Here is a 19,140-nt window from a genome sequence, read left to right on the forward strand (position 1 = left end):
ATTTGCTCAATCCTTGCCCCATGTTTATGTAAGACTTTTATGAATATGACTTACTCTTGCCACTAAATTCCAAATTTTCAGATACTAGTAAGCTTTATATCACAGTCCAGTGCCTCAAAGAATTTGCTGTTTCAAAAAGTTAAATAATACTGAAACGCTTAAAAATCTAACAGTTAATTTTTTTTTTTTAAATTTATGATTTACATATTTTCTTTTTTCCTCAGTTTTCAGTCAGAATTTCGACTGCAGATTCCACTTTAACATCTAAACAATTACAACTATTCTACTAAACTTTAAGTCAAACAAGAATTATCCTCCAGGAAATCCAGACACAGACAGCTGAGCCAAATTGAAAAGGAAAAAATTACTACGATATTATTTTATTGTAAATTAACCCCATGTACAGACTCGTGCACTTATTTAATTAATTAAAAAAAGGAATTATTCAAGACGCATTTATGCATTCACTCAATCGCCTCAGCACGAGGCTTGCAACAGATACTTTCCTCAATTGCAGTACTTCCAATTTCACTACGACAGCAAATACGCGAAATGGAACACATAGAAAAGAATTCTTTCCGATTGTTTAATTAAACAGCTATATTGATTCTGATTAATTTATTGTTTCCAATTAGTTCAGGTGCTAAGCCAATTAATTTAAAGCGTCAGAATTTGGAAAAAATGCAAATATAGAGCATGCTTATTTATACTATTTGCAAGGGAATTCTTTGTTTACCCTAAGAAAACCGAAACCTTTGCTAACTTGTATGTTAAAACACTGAAACGCCCGTCCCCGTCCCGCCCGTTCTCTCCTCCTCTCCATTAACGCACAAAGAGGTGTAAAGATTTCAAATGACATTCTTTCTACTTTCTAACAAAGAAGCTTTTATTAGCCTTATAGGGCAAGCTGTCAGCAATAAACTGATACAATGCATTTGGGGAACTGCACTTGCTACTGCATACCTTGGGACAGTGGTTCTTAACCGGGGGGTGCCCGCTCCTGGCGGTGCGTGAATGTATTTTTGGGGGTGCGGGAGAAGCCTCTACCTAACTATAAAAATTATTAAATATCATTTATTAAATTTCTTATAATAAAATATTTGAAATCTGCAATAGTGTCCCCAATATTGAAGCTCATAAAAATTGGTAGCCCCTAGCTCACTATCGGCAAAAGACACAAGAAACAGTCGGTGCCGATGGGCATATACACTACGCTACGGAAAGGCATGAAACGCTACAAACAAACACGAACAGGCAGCTAGGTGACGGAGAAAAGAAAAAATCTTTCTGGGAAGACAAACGTGACCTTCGAGAAACCTCGATAGCCACGAAGTCACGATACAAACCTAAACAATTTATTATTTATTAGCCTAAATTGTTTATTATTGCCTAAACAGTTTTAGATTCGGAAGCACATTAAAAAAAAAATCAACAGATTCCATTATCGAATGATATTATACGATCGTGAATACAAGATCTCAGTGAAGATATTTTAATGCAAGTAATTGAAGACACAAAAATCAGTTCACTAAAATAGGCATGCAACTGGATGAGTCAACTGATGTTGATAATTGTAGCCAACTTTAGGTATTTGTCAGGTATGTGAAGGAAAAAGAGGTGATAGAAGAATTTCTATTTTGTGAGCCACTGGAGGTGAATACGAGAGGAATTGATGTTTTCAATCGCATCAAAGATTTTTTTTACTAAATAACAATTACCAATGAATGTGATTGGCTCAATATGCACTGATGGAGCCCCAGCAATGTTAGGCCAAAAATTCAGGATTTGTTTTCACACATGAAAAGAGAATTATCGGAAGTTATAATAACGCATTGCATGTTGCATCGTCATGCGCTTGCGTCGAAAGCATTGCCAGAAAGTTTAAAACAACACCTAACTACAGCAGTAAATGTAGTAAAATACATCCGAGGGCGACAGCTTGATCATCCATTTTTCGTGCATTTTGCGAAGAAATCGGTCCTAATCATACCGTGCTCCTATATCACACCGAAATACGATGGTTATCTAAGGGTCGAATGTTTAACAGAGTTTTTGAATTGCGTGAGGAAATTATTCAATTACTGACTAGTCAAAACTGTTTCAGTAAAAGATTTTGAGAGTAATGATGCAATGCTGAGGCTGGTCTACTTAGCAGACATATTTAGCCATTTAAATGAATTGAATCTGCAAGGATTTGGCATAAATATAATAATATCTAGTGAAAAATTATCTTCTTTTATCGCAAAATTAGAAATTTGGATACGTCGAGTAGAAAAGGGGAATTTTGCAAACTTTCCCTTGCTTGATTCTGTTATTGCGAAAAATGAAAAGAATACAATTATACCCGACATTGTAATACATTTAAGACGATTGAGCGAATCATTCAATGGATATTTTTCTACCGGAAATATTACCAAAACTCAGAGATGGATACTGGATCCATTTCTATTTGACTTAAATTTGATGGATGATAATGATCTGAAAAAAGATCAACTTATCGAAATGCGAGCAACTGGACATGTTGAAATGGAATTCGAACAATTAGAATTGCAACAATTCTGGCATTCACACTTACAACGTTATCCAGAGTTGGCGAACGGAGCACTGCAATTACTCTTACCCTTTGCTACCACCTACTTGTGCGAAATAGGATTTTCATCGCTTTTGCATATAAAAACTAAAGCGAGAAATCGCTTAAATGCAAGTGATAACTTACGCGCTTGTCTTTCAAAAAAGGAACCTCGCTTCGCCAGTATAATAACGAATAAACAACAACAGACTAGTCATTAATAAAAATAATACTGTTTTGTATTTATATAAAATGTATAACGTTTTTCAATAAACAATAAGTTTCGCAAAAAATGTATTTTTCTAGACGAAAAAAATTAAAACACATTATTCAGTGGGGTGCGGGAGATATATTTTCAGATTCAAGGGGTGCGACTAGCTAGAAATGTTAAGAAACACTGCCTTGGGAAGATGGAAGGAAACAACATCTCAATCTCGGCCATTTCGGGCAGTTGAGGTCTTTTTAATGAAAGGCAGTCTCAGGCGTTTTGGACTTTGAACGGTTAAATTTAAGGGAGGTTTCTTAATTTATTCACTTGCTGAAAGTTCAGCATCTTAGGCAAGGAACTATTTAACAGCAATAATTTTATAATGATATCATTTACAAACTATATGGAAATAATTAGAAAATTCAATTAGCAGCTTCACAACCAATCAACAGTTATTAAATGTAATGAAAGAAAACACATGAAAATATCTTATTATTTACAGTTTATTATATTAATTGCATTATAATATACCTTAATTGCATTACATGCGCTCATTAAAATTTAATGAATCGCTCAACATTTCAGTTGATATAATAACAAAACAATAGTTGATAGAAAACGTACGGCAAGTGCAGATTTCGTAACTGGTTAACACCCAACCACCTTAACTTCTGCACTTTATTCAAGTAAAAAAGGCTCAGTACATTTTAATGAACTGCACAAGTTTCTGAACAAAAATTATTCCGAAATTCTTCTTCAGAGAGAGAAACTTTCATTTGCAAGGAGAAACTTTAAGTCAAACAATTATTCTGGAAAAACTTTTTCACAAAAAAAAAAAAAAAAAAAAAAAAAAATCTTTCTGAAAGTCGATGTGCATTAGCCCACCTCTTTTCCTTTAATTAACATAATGTCAAACGGCACAGAAACAAACTGAATTCCCACTGAAATTCGCAAATAACGAATATTAAAGGTTAGGTTAGGTTATTTTAATTACGGCAAAGCCTCGAGGGCTATCTGCCTAAGGGGAGGGATGCCTTCGTGGAGGACTTTCTAAAGGAAACTGGCTCGTATACACGTTACACATGGGGAAAACCACGAAAACACCCATGCAGCCAGCCCGTTCGCGGGATTCGAACCTCGGACCGAACTACCAGTGTTCAGCGACTTTACCGCTCGGCCGCTGGTGGGCCCACGAATATTAAAGAAATTCTCTTATTAAATTTAATGTATGTAATATTTTTGAACAAAATTTTTTAAGCAATTTACAGTAGGCGCCATATAATGCGATCGCACTTGTCCACGGCAAGTCTGATAACATTAACAGAATGACACTGTCAAACGATGAGAAAATATATCCTTCAAAATAGCAATGCAATTTATTTAATTTGAAACATCAAGAAATGTATAAATAGAAATTTTCACAGCATTTTAATCAGGAAAATGCAAAAGTTTATTTATGAACTGTTCACGACTTTTCTGGAAGTTATTTGAAAGATGCTGTATTCTTAATCTTAATTTTGAAGGCATCCCTCATCGAAAGAGAATATACTAATATAAAATTTTAAATTAAACAAAAAAGCAACCTCAATTTGTCGCAGAAATTTTTCAGAGATTTTGTGTAAAATAAACATTTTGTATAATGTCTACCGGAAAGTTCTATCCGATAATGTTATTTTAAGTTTCAACATGCATGCACGTGTTCATTTGAGACATACTGTCTCTCTCTATTATTTATACACATGTGGTCTTCTAAATCAAATGTAACAAAAATGCCTCATATCATTATTAAGTGAGACGCGATCGTGTAAACACGGGCACACATACAGTTCATTTACAACACTGTATTTTGTACCAATTTCAATACAGAAATGCTATCGAAGAAATTTGAAGAAGGTTTGGTTTAATTGATTACGATAAAGCACACAATGGCTTGTGCCTAAAGGGAGCGACGCCTTCGTGGTAAACATTCTAGATGAAGAAGCATGTTGAAATTCAAAGAAAGCTTTTGATGGAAATGCAGTTTCAAACAGAATATCCAGAAGATGTTTCGAAAATTTCGAAGCAGGTGATTTCGACCTTTATGATAAAGCCATGCTCTGAGCGGCCATCTTTAATCGATGACGATATTGTCAAGACTATGATAGAACAAGACCCTTTTTTGGCAACATCGAATATTGAGAAAAAGCTTAGTTCAGCTCAACAAGCCACACCGACCATGTTCGTAGGATTGGTTTATAAATATTCCAAATAAGTTCCTTTTGAGTTAAGTGAGAAAAATTTGCATGATCGAGTCGTCATATGCACATTTCAGTTTGCTCGGAACGAAAACGAACCCTTCTTGGAACGAATGATAACTACTAATGAAAAATACCATTAGGTAAAGAGCATACTTGAGCCCGAAAAACCTGCCCCCCCCCACCTCTAAACTGAGCTTCAGCCTGAATAAGAGAATGCTATGTATACGATCGAACATTACGAGCAACATTATGGACCAATACATTACGAGCTTTTGTAACGTAACGAAAATCGGAAGGATACTCTCAGCAAATGGGTGATTTAAACAAAGCAGACAAAGAAAAAAAAAGCCAGCGATGTTCAATAAAAAACACATCATACTGCACATTGATAAAGACAGACCCCACGCCGCCTTTGTGATCGTCAGAAAATTGTAGAGCTAGGCTGAGAAATTCTGCTGCAACCGCCATACTCTGTAGATCTAGAACCCTCCATGCAAAATATTTTGAAGAGAAAAAAATTAGTAACTGGAGCAGTTATCAACCAAGCACTTAGTTGAATTCGTTCTCTAAGGACCAGAAATTAAAAAAAAAAAAAAAAAAAAAAAAAGGTATTTACAAATCATCATCATCAGACTGGCAAGAGGTCATAAGTAACAACAGAAATTATACTGCACAGCAGATGTTATTAAAGGTACGGAAAATGTGTTCTTTCCTTCCCAAATGAACAGAATTTTCCAGTACAGCTTTAACCTGGCATGATGAAAATGCTCTTAATTTTCTAAATGTGCAAGAAAAATTCAACTTCTTATTTATTCCTTAAAAAAGGTTTAGATTATCCTCAAAACATTAAAAATTTATGCATTACAACCAATAAACTCCCAATGTGTGACAAGCAGCATATACATTATTCCTAACTGCTTAAAACATTTCAACATGTATTTAGGTTCTTTTCTCTGTTTTTACATTTCACTTTAGATCCAATATATAACCCAGAAAATAATATTTGCAGTCACCAATTCCACATCAAGCACAAAAAAAAAAAAAAAAAATAAAAAAAATAAAAAAAAAAAATAATAATAAAAAAAATAAAAAATAAATAAATAAATAAATAAATAAATAAATAATTTTTGCCCTATCAGCTGAACTAAACTAATCAGCAGAAATTAGTCCAGGGCCAACGGCTGTCAAGTGCTATTAAACAAATTTAAGCTCAGCTCTGCCAGTAATTAATTTATAAAAACATAGAAGAGTTTTTATTTTTATTATTATCATTATTTTTTATTTAGCAGAAATATTTGCAGTTGGGTCATGTGCAGTCGAAAAAAGCAGTCTGAACCAAATATTTTTCTGCTACTTAATTCGCAGCGAGGAGGGGAAAAAAAGAATTAAAAAATCATATTAAAATCTTTTAACATAATTTTATTACTGCATTTAATGAAAGCACAGAAATCGGATACGTTTTTAGCCTTAAGCAACTTCCTAACGTTCGGACAATTCCACAAGGAATTTCATGAAAGTTTGTAAGTAGCAAGGGGGGGGGGAGGAGAAGAATGTCTTTCTCCCCAGTTTTTACAACAATAAAATAAAGTAATTATAGAATAAATTTTTGCTGAAGCCTTCTTGTATCCAAAACAATACTGCTGCAGATGAATTTCTAAACTGCTTATTATTTTTATATTAAATAAAAGCAATGCATCTCCCCCCTTCTTTACACTATAATAACAGATACGAAATATATCAGGTGTTTGTGGAAGTCTCGATTAATTCTGATGAAAGAGTTTTTTAAGGATCAAGTACTTATTCAGAATGGTAACAAACACAGAACAGAACTGCAGCTGTCGACGCACATTTAACAGGATACCAATGAAGCCGTTCGGGCTGAACTTCGATGTGGATTTAAAATCCTCTCTTGAATAAAGCGAATATTCGTATACTTAACACAATTTTTCTGAAAAAAGAGAGCGTATTAAATCAAAAAACGCTCGAATGGGCCAACGACATCTGCAACTGAACAAAGTGCTGCATCTCATCTACCCGCGTTTCACTTAAATTTATCACACAGCAGCTATTATACAGTTTGGAGATGCGCCGTGTGACGTAAAATGATGATAACATAACGTTCTGCGATTTTTGGGCCTTTTATATTAAAAAGATCCTCTATTTCCACTATTCGGGACCTATTGTCGTAGAATACGACAATTTAATGAGTTACATTTTAGTGTAATTCTCAAATACGAGTACATAAGCAATCCCTGAATGGCAAAGAGGTATGCTTTTAGAATATTTCTTTGCCATTCTCTTTGCCTTTTAGCATATCTCAAACTTTTGGTTGGGTTTCATGTATATAGGGCACATTTTTCTTTGCGTCATTCATCTCGATTCTTCTCTATTATGAGGATAAAAAGAACTAGCACGCGCAATGTTCCACTCCAGACAAACATGAGTCTTCGAACTTCATTTATTGTGTACAAAGCTAGAACTAATTTCCATTTCTTCGAACTCCTGAGTTTCAGCAGAATGAGGACCTCATTCCAATATGTAAAATGCATTCGTATTCATTTCCATACTCTCTCTCTTGACAAGTGGATAGGACGGCAAAGAATTTAACCAATTAACTAATGTAATGTAATATTCTTAAATTTTTTCACCTATGGATTAATCAAATTCCAATATAGCGGGCAACACTGAACAGACTTAGAAATCAAATTCGAGTTGCAGTGGAAAGCATTACACTACAGATGTTTGAAAGAGTATTTTGAATTATAAGAGAACGTTACAGAGATAGTGTTTTGATATGACAAGCAAATACGTCGAAATGCATTAAATTATACCGTACATTTCACCCCTGTTGATAAAAAATTAACTTGCAGCACCACTTTTATCATATGATTACGTTAATATATTTGATCATGCCAAAGCGTTAGAGGTCCGTCTGCCTAAGGGAATGGATGCCTTCGCAGGGGGCTTTCTACGGATGCATACCATTCGACGAGATCCGAGTTCAGGCAGAACTACTAGTATTCAGTGACTTTACCACTCGGTCATTGGTGGACATCAGGATAGACATAACCAAAATGGATAAATATTTTTATAGACACCATACACTTAAACCTCTTTTTTAATTACTTTATTTTCTGCTCGCCAATTAACTGAAAATTCCTAAAACAGATTGAAATGTATTACAGTCACCTTTAACAGAAGGCACTTATAACAAGTGGTATGAAATCAGAGGAACCATATACCTGGAACAATAAAAACAAATTTAGTGTAATAATAATTACGTTTGCAAATTTAAATTAAAACGAAACAGCAAACAGACATGCGATTCATTGTGGTTTCGCATTAGAAGCTTAAGAGACAGTCCTTCACGGAATATTTCCTGAAAGAAACTGGCGTGTTGTCTACGTTATAAATGAGACTATAATTACAACTTAAAAGTATCCAGCACGTTAATTACCTCTTCGAGGCTCTGCCAACCATTCTGCCGTGAAATATGGACTCGAAAACAACAAAAGGTTAATTTTTGAATCCGTTAATTAATAGTTAACTACCTAGTGAATTCAAAGTTAAAACTGAAGCACCATAATTACTAAAACTGAGTCTCTCCCAGTTTAAATTAGTTATAAGTTTTCTATTTTATGAAATCATCACAAAGCTCTGGCATTTTTTCCATTAGGTTAAAATTATACCATGAACAAGATCAGGTCTTATTTTGCTGCTCAGAAAATAAAATACAATTAATACAAACAAAATGCAATTAGAGATTGTTATTAATGCACTGCATGATTTACTAACATATAAAAAAAATTTAAAAAGCTGATGTGTACATCATATGAATTCCTTGTACGGAATATTAAATTATACGCATTTTTCCTGCATTTCATTTAAATTTATTGAATTGAATTAAATCTAATTCGCCGATAGCGCATAACACACAATAGAATAAATGCACTCTTTAAAATTCACTATATTTATTTACCATAGCGACACTCTGGCGGTAGGTTCACTTAACAGCGTTAGATATCATTCATTTTATAACTCAGAATGCCCAAAAATTATATCATCTGAAGAAGTATCTAATCGTTGCCACATGTTCTATTCAAATACTATAATAAATCTAAAACGATGTATAAAAGAAATTACACAAATAAAAAAAAAAGTTTTTCACAGCCGATTCAGCGTCGCTTACCCAATGAGCATGCGCTACTCATAAACATTCTCCTCTGTCCAAGACAGACTGGCGACAGAATTATTTGCTGCTAATACGAAACACTTATTTCCTCGAATTTCACTAGAGATACATTTCTCATTCAATTAATTCAGTTCTCACTCTGCGGCAAAGCAAAAATGCATAAAAACTCCAAATATTTTCATTAAAAATTGAAAGGTATAGAAAAACATAAAACACCAATGGACCCACTCGGCAAAAAGACACTGAAGGCGCAGAAAGAAGTAATTCACAATTCGGTACTTTTCCGTTTTGCCGGCGCAAGCGATAAAGTCGCCAATAATGGTACAACCGATGCCTAACAGAATACTCTCACTGGTAACCTTTTACGCCTCATTTTCAAAACAAGTCGCAGCTTTTTCTTATCAGATTGATTGTTTCTTTCAATACTGGCATATAATTACATAGAATTTTTATCAGATAGTTCAGTTTTATGTCTAAGGCCATTTTCGGTAATTAAGTCAATTAGGATGCAATCACAGCGCTTACCCGAAGCCGAAAATATAGAAAAGGAAAGTCAAGGGTTAAATTCATCAATTCTAATAAGAATGCATTAGCGAAGTAAAGCACTGCAGTTTTACATAATTTCTGAGTAAGCTATTCGTACGCATTGAAATATTTCTTGCAATTAAACTTGTGTTCCAAATTAAGATTTAACTTGAAATTAATGTAGATAATTACTGAGAGCATTAGATTTTTGTAGAGTAGTTTACGTGAGATGAGATCGCTTGGAGTCACGTGATATGAGCCGGCGAATCAGGACGTTGAACCATGAAAGCATAGTAAATTCTTAAATTAATGTCTTTTTACAAATTTATTGTCTTTATTTATTGACTTTTTATAAAGTTTTAAGGGATATTAAAATGTTTATGCCTTGTTCTAAGAATTCTTTTTCTCTTTGCTATCTAAGAATTCTTTTTTTCTTTGCTAGTAGCAAAGAAAAAAAGAATTCTTAGATTTAAAATTTTTTTAATATTTTTTATGTGTATACTGTATGTTGTCGCCAATAAAGTCTGCTCGGCGAGATTTGCGCCGGCGAAACGGAAAAGTACCCACAATTCTGCTAAGTTTCAAATGTAAACAAATATGGCTGCTATGGTAAAAAATTAGGCTTAGCTGCACTTTTAAATTGTTGATAGAAAAACATAAAACACCAATGGTCCCCCTCGGCAAAAAGACACTGAAGGCGCAGAAAGAATTATTTCACAATTCTGCTAAGTTTCAAATGTACACAAATATGGCTGCTATGGTAAAAAAAAAAAAAAAAAAAAAAAGGCTTAGCTGCACTTTTAGATTTTTGATAATTCTACAAATATTGCATGTATATTAACTAAAGGCATAAAAAACCTTAACCAGAAGATAAGAACATAATTCAGTCCTTTTTAAAGCAAAAAAATTCGCAATTTACCAACATATAAGAATAAAAAAATTTAGTTCACTGAGCTGAGTAACAGAGTGGGTATATATAGTGTCTCACAAAAGAATTTTCTGAAAAAGCGCTGTAACGCGGAATTGAATTCGAATATAAAGCTCATTATTTTTTCATATTATCTCCACGTGATTTTGAATAAAACCAAACTGACTTATAATACTGACTCTTTTTTTTTCCCTAAAATTGAAAATGTAAGGAGGCGTAGATAAAATACGCCACAAAAGTGATCGCACACCGAAACATTTTCGTAAAATTTAATAAATAACATTTTCCTCTACCACTTTTTATTTATTTATTTATTTATTTATTTTATTATTATAATTTTTTTTTTTTTTTTTTTTTTTTTTTTTTTTAAATTTTGCGTTTTGGTGATGTTTAAAAATTGTTTGGCTTTATTTTTTGCTTGCTTACTTCGCTATATTTCATTTAGTATTTAAAAATGTTTCGTAGTTGTAAGGTAGCAAAGAAACAGCATTCGAAAATTGATAATTTTTTTTATCATAAGGATGGAAATTCGATTCAGGATATGGCTAAATTAGTATATTTATTCTATTCTACCCTGCAGTATGTGATAAAAAATGCTCTAAAGAAGAAAATCGGATCCAAAATAAAGAAAAAAGAAATTGTCCGGTAAAGGGGAGTCCACGTGACTCAAACTGTAAGAAAATCTGTCAAAAATCAACGTTTGAGAGTTATAACGATTTCTACAGAATTTACAGAAAACTCTTCTACTTCAATTTCACTTACAACTATTCGACGAGTGCTCAGATCAGCTGGATTACACGGGCGCTCTGTTCGAAGATAAATTTTTTGAAGTGCAAAAAATAGAAAACTTAGGCCTTTTTTCCTCAAAATCAATGGTAAATAAGCTCGAAGCGTATTGGAATCATGCTTTATTTGCAGATGAAAGCAAATTTAACATGTTTGGTTCCTTTGGGCGCATATGTATGGATAAAGAAAAATTGAGGAGCTTAATCCCAAGACCTTGGTTGGAACAGTAAAGCATGGTGGTGGAGGTGTTCTAATGCGAGGGTACATATCGACATCAGGGTTAAATAATTTAGTATTTATTAATGACACAATAAATTATGCTCTTTTTTTAAATACTTTAAAAGATAATTTAAAATTATCCGCCCAAAATTTGGATATTGGAATCAACTTTATTTTTTATCAGGGTAACGATCCTAAGCACACGGCCCTCAACGTTCGCTTTTTGGGTGTCTATAATCATCCACAACTTCTGAAAACACCACTTCAGTAACCAGATTTAAACCCAACAGAACACATTTGGAGAGAATTACAAGTTAAAGTAGAAAGACACAACATTAAAACAAAACCCGAACTAAAAACAGTAATGATGGCAGAATGGAGGAACATTGATGCAGATATTAGGGGAAAAAAAAAGGGTTAACTGCAGGATATGCTACAAAATACCAACTGACAGAAATGCTACAATATTTACTAATATGTGCATATTTCTTTAAAGCGTTCGAAGACTTGTAAGGTAACGTTTCAGTTACTTTATTATTATTGATTTTCAAAAAAAAAAAAAGTTTAGATATGTTCATAAAATAATTAATGTAGTTTTGCTAAGAGAAATTTATATATATTGTTACAAAATTTTCATTCTGAAATATTATTTTTTATTAATGAATAAAGCAATAGTATTTCACTGAAACTTTTAAATGTCCGAACACTTTTTGTGAGCCATTGGTGTGGCCGATGGCTACCAAAAAAGGGAGGTGCATAGCTACATATTATAGCAGTCCTACATACAAAATTTCAACGTCCTGAGACTACTCGTTTTTCAGTTGTGCGAGATACACACATACATACGCACGTACGTGTAACGAGAAATACTTTCTGAATCCATTTTAAATCAGTTTTGTAAATCGTTTGGGGGATCCTTTAATTCTGCCCTTGCGTACAGATGCCACGCAGAAACATCGTTAAATTGCAATCAATAGCGGTCAAAATGGATATTTTCGTTGAAATATGGAACTCGGAATTTTTCGCGATTACAATACTTCCTTTACTTCGTACAAGGAGGTAAAAATATGTTATCAATCAATAGATAGTTTACTGGATTTTATATGCATTAATCTTTTTAACCTTTTTGTTTGAATTTTATCAACTCCCAGAATTTTCCAATGGTACTGAATTTTTTAGACACGTGCTTCACAAATGTAAAAATTTGCTCACAAAAATAGCGTATTCCAGACGACAGCAAAACGAAAGCAGTTTGCGTCATTGCTAAAAAATGTGGTCGCAGTTTACTTGAACGAGTGTCAAACATATTTGTCTTTTGACATCAGCTGCTCATGCGTCTCAATAAATCTTTTTTTTTTTTTTTTTTTATTTTATTTTATAACGAATCAGAACTCTAAAAAAATTCAGCTTCTGCGTTCGCGAAAGATTCCTACTTTTTCAACTCCGCCATACATGCCAAATAACCGTAGATTTAGGTAGTTAGTGAGTCCATGTGTTTGAACAAAACCTTGGTAAATATTTTTTTGAAACACATTAAAGAAAGTTTGCCTTAACATCCTATAGCTAGTACTAAAGAATTAACGCAGTCTTGTTAAATCTTCCTAAGAAAAGGAAAACTTTCGTGGAGCGCTTTCTAAGGGAAACTGTCTCGTACCTAAGTTACACATGACGAAAACCCAGAAAACGCTCATGGAGCCAGGCTTTCGCTTGGAATTGAACCCTGGTCGAACTACAAGCGTTCAGCGACTTTACACTCGCCTACTGGTTGGCCTTTTCCCCCCGCCCTTTTTATGGAAGAAAAAGAATTGATGATGCAAATATTTATTTATTACAAACTTTTTACTTTGCAGTCTTTCCCGCCGTGATGGTATATAATTCCGTTTGGTTCATGTCCGTGGTCGGAAGCCATCATAGCGGTGCACTCACTCACTCACATACATAAATATTACATATATATTTTACATTTTAATTCGCTGTTTATGCCAAAATCAACCAATAAACCTATTTAGAAGTTTGGTTTTATTTCTTTTCTTATGGAAGAAATTTTGTGCCCTTCACAAGGGTCAAAACAATTATTCCTTTCAACGATTTCACCACAAAATAGTGTATTCCTGCCAAATAGTTTCTACCGTTACTCGTGAATTCCACAAACGGATATTTTATAATTGTGTTGAAAGCAAAAAATATCACGATTTATCTACAAAAACCCGTTGGAACTTGCAAAACAACAAAGAGAAAGCGCATGAAAAATGGCGACACTGCTTGATTATAATGACTAGTTCCTCGAAGAACTCCGCATGACTGCCAAATTGTGGCACGTTCTTAAAACCTGTCGATTTCTGCTAAGGTGTTTGTGCTAATACGTAAGTACCCCACAGCTGATCGGTGGAGTTCCAAACAGGGTCGCATTTTCTGAGATCATATACGATATCACTGCTACTTTGCCTTCCTTACCATTGACGTGCCAGGTCGGGTAAAACAACTTGTATGAAATAAAAGAGACTTTCATATTAGTAACACACACACACACACACACATACACACACACAAAAAAAAAAAAAAAAAAAAAAAAAGAACCGAAACTTGTTGCTAAACAAAAAAGTAAATCACCAAAGATTGTTTTGAAAATTTTCAGTGTCTGACAACGAATAACAGACAAGCTACATGCTACCTTTCTGAGCTACATGCCGGTATTGTTAACAAGAAAATACCAAATGAATTATTTGACTGCTACATTGTGGTTTTTCAGTTTAATACCTAAAACTAAACCGAAAAAAAAAAATAATAATAATAATAAAAAAAGAATTAAGAAATAAAATTTCCAGTTCAAGAAAAAAGGGCAAAATACATGATATTTTTATATTCATCAAACTGGAAAAAGCAAACCATCTTCGGATAAAAAAAATGTTTCACTCGTTTTCAAAAAGAAATGTTTCAAACAATTAGTCAGATATCGTATCTTATGCATTATTGTTTGTACATTTTTCGCAAATGGAAGTGGAAATCTTTTTATGTGTACATCTTCCGCAAACATACTTTTGACATTTTTTACATATATTATTTTTTTGTTATTGTGGCAAAGTCCTACTTGATAAATCTGCGTAGCCTATTGGCCCTTTCACACCCTTGAAAATACAAGTAGATGGTAGCCTTCCAGAAATACCACCTTCGTCAAATTTTGATCACACAGTACCATCAGCAGCTATTTTGGTCTCCTGAAAGGTTTTTCAATTTTTTCATCAGAGTCTCTGAACTACTTAGCACCCTACACCTTTTCCTGGGCATACTGATGACACTTTCATTTTCATCATTGGTGATCGGCTGTTCATCGCTATTTCAGTGTCAGATGTTTCACTTTGAATATAATCCGCTTCATCTTTAGATGATAGTTCAGAATTTGTTGCATCTGATTCTATATCGGAGCACTCTTCACTTACGTTTGTTAGCTTTTCCAATAACTCACTTCTATTCGACATTTCTTTCATGAATTTAGGGCGCAAAAGAAATAAAATAAACAACTTGTTAGAACAAGTATCACTGCATATAGATTCGGAAAATGGAATGAAATAAGGTTTCGTATAAAAAAAGCTTTTCATTTGTGGATAACTCAGTGATTGATAGGGAGGATTATTCTGCACACGAATGAAAACTGTGATTTTCCTTTATTCTAAAACAGAGTCTTAAGAAAGAACTCTCTACGGGAAAATGCGGTTTAGGAGAAATATTTAAAATAAGCTAGCACCTTAACAAAGTTTTAACATAAAAAATAATAGTTTTCATACAAAACTAATGCTAGGACCAACATACGGAGATAAAGTTACCCTAATTAACTCGTTAAATGCAAACTGGATCATCAGATATATTACGCTCCAGGTTACAAGTAAACTTCATAGTGCCACTGATAAGATGGCATTTACAAGTGATGCATCTTATCAATAAAAATATTTATCATAACCATGTTCGTAAGTCTCAACAAGACAAACTATTATCAGAACAAAAAACATTTACAAACAAGAATAAAACAAGAAATTACTATTATTAGAAAAGCGGGTTGTAGCACGGATCCTGTTTCAAGCTGGTATGCTATTTCAAAGATAAAACTTTAAAGTTATTAGTTATTTTGAAGCAGGAGACGGGAAAAATGTGCAATGCCCTCGCTGGGACTCGAATACTGGACCTCTCGAATACGCGTTGAGTATGCTTCCAATTATACCACGAAGGCATGCAAAAGAAAATACTTATATATACGCCTCCTTTTCAAAAGGGCGAAACCTAGAGATTAGCGGGTTCAGTCGCCAAGTACTGGTGGTGACGAATTATCGTCCACCGTCTTTTAGTTCGGGCACCGCTTGTAGAGTCATTAGGTTTTTTGAAGCAGAAAACATAAGAAATGAGCAATGCCTTTGCCGGGACTCGAACCTGGACCTCTCGAATACACGTCGGTTATGCTTCCAATTACATCATAAAGGCACGCCGAAAGGAGGGAGAAAATTTGTTACCACGCAACTACATTTAAGGAATCAAACAGCCGCAACAGCATTTAAGGAATCAAACAGCCGCAATAGCATTTAAGGAATCAAACAGTATGGCCATGTATGCTACATTACATACATTTTTGATGTAGCTGGAAAGAAAATAACACTTACTTCAAAATGGCATGGCAGGGAATGTGTTAAACATTTACATAAATAGGATAACTTTATCGGCCAGAATTTCGTTACCAGGTTAGGTTAGATTATTTGAATAAGGCAAACTTGCGAGGACTTGCAAGAACGGAAATTTGAAGCTTGCAAGGACTACCTGGCTACGGGAAGAAATGTCTCCGTGGAGGAGTTTCTAAGGAAAAATGCATTTACGTTGAAATGAAGGTACACGAGTTGGGCTCGTTACTATCTTAATAGCTAAAACAAATTATATATATTTCAAATATGACACTAACTATCATCCCTTTGTTTAACACGACTCAAAAGAGAAAATTTACAAAATATAGAATCGGATCCATTTTGGAATTTTTGATCAGTAAACCGACGAGTTTAAAGCAAAACAAATCTCAATCGAATATCGACAACAAAAGGAAATGCGCTTCACAGCACTTTTCCTTTCAAACACAAGCATTAAAAACAAAAACCAAGTAGAAAAGCTCATTTCAACAACAGCCGCCAGCAAAGTAGAACCAAACACGCGTGAAAGTAAAATCACAGAGCCGTAAAATTTTGGAAATATTGCTATGATCTGCGATGCTAAGAAAATGAATCACAAACTATGCGCAATAAGGAATGCAGAACAACAAAGTAAATCTTGTAAATCCGCGTTTAAAATCACAGAGCTCTCAAAATGATGTACAAAGTTAAAAGTTTGCGATGAAAACATCCCGCAAAGAATCTTCCAAAAATGACGTTTCGTGCTTTCTCTTTTGCACATGATCAGTTTTTACCACAGATTTCTGCCATTATTTTGGATCTGCGTTTAGGCATTATGTACACTGCGCAAAACAAATTTATAAATAAAAAGGGGCAGTTCTATATCGCCCGTTCTACTGGCCCTATTGACGAAATTCAAATTGCGTTTTTCATGTCTCGAAAGCACGACTTAATATAGATACTAGATTTATATAAAGCATCATTCTAACATAGGTACTTTGACACAAAATCCAACTTTTTCTGAAATAACATGTTATTTTTTTTTCCGTATTTCGATTCTACGACTTAGATTATGCCTATTACATTTTGCAAAATTTGGTGCCAAATTCTAGAAGAAATTCAAAAATTTATCTTGGCGTATTTTTTTTTTTCCCCAGTTTTTACCAAATTTACTCGTCGAATTTCTTAATTTATAGCAACCTACTTCCTTTTTCTTTTTACTTTCTTGTACGAAGTAAAAAGGAAGTATTGTAATCGCGAAAAATTTCAGGCAATATATTTCAAAGCAAATATCCATTTTCACCGCCGCTTTCGAATGCAATTTAACGATGTTTTTGCTTGACATCTGTTCGTAAAGACAGAATAAAGGACTCTTTTCCTAAAAAAAAAAAAAAAAAAAAAAAAAAAAAAAAAAAAAAATTGTAAAACTAATTTAAAATGAAATCTAAAGAGAATTTTTCATGGCGTCTGTACGTATGTACGTACAATTGCTGCAGTATGTTTCGGCTGTCGCTCGTGATCGCATGTGGTTCCAGCATGATGGTGCACCAGCCCATAACTACGTGCGGGTCCGCAATTACTTGGATGGGACATTTCCGGCCGTGGTGGACCCGTCTTGTTCGCCAGATTTATCAGGCTGGGATTTTTTTTTATAGGGCCATCTGAAGAGCATCATTTACGAGACTCCCGTTGACTCACTTCCCGCGAACGGGCTGGCTGCATGGGCGTTTTCGTGGTTTTCCCCATGTGTAACGTGTATACGAGCCAGTTTCCCTTAGAAAGTCCTCCACGAAAGGCATCCCTCCCTTTAGGCAGATAGCCCTCGTGTGCTTTGCCATAATTAAATACACCTAATTAAATACACACCCGTTGACTCACTGGAGGACCTCGTTGCACGACTATCCATTGCGGCTGCAAGCGTGCGCGAAATGCCTGTCGTTTTTCAAAATGTTCGTCAATCCCTTCTGCGACGTTTCCAAGCATGTATTACTGCTGGTGGTCGCAATTTTGAACATTTATTGTGAATACTGTACTGCTACAAAAAGCACTCTGCGTTGATTTTATACATAAACACATTTCCCTTTCGTGTCGTTTTTTTTTTTGCGTTCCTTGCCTTAACCCGTCACTTTAGACCTTACATTCCTGTAATGCATGTTTTAGTACGCTCCACCACACCTCCAAATTTGTCCCATGATCTATGAAACACCCTGGTATATAATTGGCGTAAATATTTTTCACATACACATAGTTTTATGTAAAGATTGCATTTGGGCTAAGATGTTTATCACAAATTTCTTTCTTCATCTTATTTACTACTTATTAAGTAATATTTCACATCGATATTTTTGCGAAGTATCCAACATGCATTTGTATTTATTTCAACCAGGTAGTGAAATCTTCAGAATTTCCTTTACTTGATCTAACTTCGCAATGAAAAATTTCAGAAGCAATCGACGATGATTTAATTATTTTGTACAGAAAATTGCGTGGAAGAATGTTTTCAACCATCTTGCTTAAATCTTAAAGCACGCGAAAGGTCATGTGACATGACAGAAATATTACTGGATGCTTATTGCTCCATCCTAGATGCCATTCCCTCGGTGGCTACACAGATGTGCACTTGTGAAATATGCTTTACGGGTATAGGTTCCTATGCAATTTTTAATCCTTATGATTTGCCCTATCTGCCCTAGAAATTTGTCGCATCATTTACGGTACAACCTGTATATCAAATTCAATTAACATAATGGAGCTAAAATTTTGAAAGCCAATTTTTTTAAAAACTACTCGTGCGATTTTTACAAAACTTGACAGTTTGGCATAATTTAAGTTGTAG

At 34.2% G+C, this 19,140-nt stretch overlaps 1 protein-coding gene across 2 annotated transcripts in view; it reads right to left on the reverse strand.

Annotated features, from left to right (window-relative positions):
- The window catches only part of LOC118195737 (MAGUK p55 subfamily member 7-like), a 106,383-nt gene that overhangs the window by 66,868 nt on the left and 20,375 nt on the right, over positions 1–19,140 (reverse strand). The gene's annotated exons all lie outside the window — the stretch shown is intronic.

The sequence above is a fragment of the Stegodyphus dumicola genome, chromosome 3, assembly GCF_044657685.1.
Source record: "Stegodyphus dumicola isolate Sdum_Otavi_A_Nest chromosome 3, ASM4465768v1".
Lineage (NCBI taxonomy): Eukaryota > Metazoa > Arthropoda > Arachnida > Araneae > Eresidae > Stegodyphus > Stegodyphus dumicola.